Here is a 4,326-nt window from a genome sequence, read left to right as displayed (position 1 = left end):
AGGATGCGTTTCTTGGACCGATCATGGATGCTATTGAACACCCAGAAACAGCAGAGACGAATCCAGAAAAGCAGGCACGTTGGTACGTGATAAAGGAAGGTAAACTCTACAGAACGCAGAAGATGGCAAGTGGAATGAAATTCCTCCTGTATATTCCATTCCCATTAAGGGAACAAGTTTTCAGAAACCACCACCAAATGTTATAACAGAGCACTAAAATCGATGTATTTTCCCAGTATGAAGAAGTTCTTCCAAGAAAAAGTTAGCCAATGTGTGAGCTGCTAAATTCAGAAACGGAAGGCCGGTCGAACGCCATTACACCCACAGACATATCCCAGTTACATGCCATTCCAATGTGTAACGATGGACAAAATTGGACCATTTAAACGTTCAAGGAACCACAGAAACAAGTATTTTATAGTTTGCATTGACAATGCTACGAGATATGTTATTGCTAAAGTAGTTCCAGCTATTACATCCGAAATAATAGCTGAAGTAATCTTCGAGGAACTGATAACAAAACATGGAATTCCCGAAATTTTATCCATGGATCGACATAGTACTCACCGTAGTAAAGTCATGGAAGAATTAGCAGAACTTTTCGGTATGAAGTTAAATTTTGCAAATACTGATGCTCACTATAATATAGGTATAGCTGAACGAGCAATAGTGTCAATTCAGCAGGTAATGAAGTACTACATCGATAAAGAATTCACAAATTGGGACGAGATATTTCCATGCATTGTGTTTACGCTGAATACTCAAGTTCACGATGGTACGAAGCATTCGCCATACTATCTACTGACAGGACGTGAACCCAGAACGTTCCTAGAATAAGATCTGGACATTCCCTGTGAGTACATTGAGAATCCAAACAGTGAAGGAAGCGAGAAAAGTAGCGTACCAAAATCTACAAAAACGATTTAAGTCGCAGAAAAAACAAATAGAGAAGAAATTTTCCCAACCTAAGTTTGACATCGGACAGAAAGTTTGGATAAAGGAAATGTCAAGAGCCGGAATCCCAGCATGTTTTGGGGGAAGATCAGAGGCATTATATTAGACGGATGAATAACAATTCGTATAAGGTGAAATATGAAACCAAAAAGGGTCAGGAGAAAGTGGATACGGTGGACATTCGTCGAATAAACCTTTCGTTGGACCAAAGGATGGAGAAATTGACAATGACGAGGATAATTCAAATTCAGACAGTGATAATTAGAAAAAAAGAGGAAATTTAGCGTTAACCTCATGATTTCACAGGCGCAAGTACCACGACCGTTTTGTGAGTATTGCGGTTGAAAAAAAACAAGTAAATTAATTAAATTGTTTAGAAGTTTGAATTATTTCCATATGTCATCTGTAGACAAACTACGTTTATCAGTGAACGGCGAGCTGGATCGCCGTTTAACAACCGAAGTCCGTCCGAAGCCGAAAGAATAGTCGGTTTCCATCACAAAATCCTGAACTGGTAAACATGTTTTGTTTACGGAAATTAGAGAAAATAGGAATATAGAGTATTTTTTTATAAATTAGAGAAGTCATAATCGATTAATCTGTGTAGTAACTTATCTAAGATACATATACAACATAAATAAATTAAATAAAAATAAGATGAAATATATAAATAAATAAGTAAACAGTATAAATAATAGATAAATAAAAGATTTAAAATTGATTAAAATTAAAAAATAATTCAGTATGTAGAAGCGAATAAGTAATTCTAGGTTTTAATTATTTATAGTAAACACCATGTTGACGAATATAATTTTTGGAATGATAGTGATGACGGTGTGCGTAGCAGAAGACGATCATCAGCAAGTTACTTTACCATAGATTGGGTTGGCATTAGTGCAGGACGCTTATGCCATATATTCATCAAACATGGTGTACACAACAGTAAAATTGCATTTGAACTTTCAAGAAGCAGTGCCGGTGCATGATAAATGTACCGATGCATACGACATTTTGAACGAATATGCAACGAAAGAACGAGAATTTAGGAGAAATATTGTAAATTTATTGCCTTGTCATTTTGTTTAGGAAAACGGCAAGACTAGGTGTATTAATAATTATAGAAGTAAAAGATTTATATTCTCTTAGTTATTAGGTTTGTCATCTATTGGTTTATCAACGTATAATTTGGTTCATAATCAACTATTGTCACATTCGGTAGAAAAAGTTGCTAAACATGAAAACTTACTAACTAATGAAATTAAAAACTTAAAAACATCATTTAATAATGAAATTTCTTTGGTGCATGGCATTGTAGTAAAAGTACATGTTTTGCAAGGGTTTAAAAGTAAAATACAAGAATTGTATTGCTATTTAGATCAATCTCAACGCAAGATACTTGCGAATTTATTTTCACCCTTAGTTCAAGAAAGGGTGAATAAAATCATAAATAACATATTAAATAATCAGTTGTCATATTACATACTATGAAATTAAGACGAAAGAAGGTTGGTAAATCTTCATGATGTATTACAACACACTATTTATAGGTCAGATATTGGAATGCTCTACCAAATGTCTCACATATATTTAATGAAGTACCATTATGAAGAAAATAATATCGACTTGTTAAAAACTCCGATCATATACGATAGTAGCATTTCTATTATGTACAATGTAATTTCAATGGGTTATTTAATTAATAATAACAGAATATTCTTTGAATTACCAGAAGCAGTATATTGGGCATCACTCATTGGATAAAACGAAGTGCGAATTTAAAAGTTTCTTATATTTTTGCGAAAGCATTACATTAGACGATGAGGCAAAATGTTTGAATAATATTGTATCAAATAATTCTTTAGAAGGATGTCAACAAAATTCAGAAAAATCTTTGGGGAAAGTATATTTCGATATACACATGCAGGTGTTATGTATTCATCTGTTCATCAGGATGCGTATATGACAAAGGTAGGTGTGCATCAGGAAATTACTTCCACAAAATTGGAACAAACGAAGAATAGATCATATTTTATAAATTACTACAAATTCGATAACCTAATTATAGGTGAATTTGTAATTCCGACTAAGCAAATAGTACAAGTGAGTAATAAGCATATTACATTGATTGGAAACTGGACGGAAAAATAAATAAATTTTTCATTGCATACGCAAGAATTAAATGGATTAGCTGAAAATTTTTTAAAATTAAAAGTAGATACAACAATGCCAGTATAACCGCTACCAGGTTATAGAAGGAATTTTTGTGGACACTCTGTATATTTTGTGAAGACAGTGATTATTATTTTCGATTTATACTTTATTCTGCAACGCACATAAGTTCTTTCTTTGTGGGAATTGCTTCTTTCCCACACAATTGGACAAAGTAGTCTTTCATCGATTTCTCATATATATATTTAAACATTGCTTTTACTGAGAACATTTCAGCGAATGACTAACCATTTCAGTGTTTCTCCCTGACTTATTATATGCACAGTATATAGTCTATAGTTATTGGGAACTGAATTAAGTGCTTTCTTTAATCACTTATGGAAACATTACAATAGATTAGAGAAATACGGGCTGACCAGATGTCCCAGTAGCCAAAGTGGCACCAGCCTCACAATTTTCGTAGTTCGTTATCTGTACTTTCTCACGCCAGTGTTATCGCCGTGTCTAGTGCATTATAGGCAGTTGACTAAAATTAACATAAGTTGTTTTCCGTATTCTGTTTGTATGTGCATACAGGTGAGTTAACCGAGTGATTTTTGAAATGAACTGCCAACACTTTTCCGTTGACCATTGCAACCCGTAGCTTGAGCTTGGATGCTCGAGGAGTTTGACTCCAGGTCTGGAAGATGCAACCACGCATCTCGCGTTGAACTTCAAACATAAGTTGTGTTAAGGGGCACAAGCTATTTAGCCGGTGAAGGACGATTTCTTACGGCTAGCCCCAATCAGTGAAATCCCAGGTCCTCAGACCTTGTGCGTTTAAAATGTTACGTACGCGCCCTCCAATATCTGTATTCCATTGTGGAGATCTTCTTTTGTGTGTTTGCTGAAGATTCACCTTTACGCTGCAGGACTCGTAACAACTGGATTCATCGTGGGACGATCCAGACAACTTTTCCCCAGTGCGAATCCCCCAAGTGTGTTAATGGTGTGAGCAAAGTATTTATAGTGATACCTGAATTATAATCATATATATAGAAAGGGCTCTATTTCCCGAAAAGGGCAAAACGTAATTTCAGCGGCAAAATTTATTAGTGTCCAGTGTTGTGTTCATTTCTCTCCGTTATTTTTTTTCAAAATAGTGTTCTAATAAATAAGTATAGTGTCATTTAACCCAGTGTGTTTTCGTTGTATGTATGAGTG

The sequence above is a fragment of the Thermobia domestica genome, chromosome 8, assembly GCF_964235325.1.
Source record: "Thermobia domestica chromosome 8, izTheDome1.hap1.1, whole genome shotgun sequence".
In the NCBI taxonomy this organism is placed as follows: Eukaryota; Metazoa; Arthropoda; class Insecta; order Zygentoma; family Lepismatidae; genus Thermobia; species Thermobia domestica.
The sequence above is the reverse complement of the archived record's forward strand: the minus strand, read 5'-3'. Positions refer to the sequence as shown.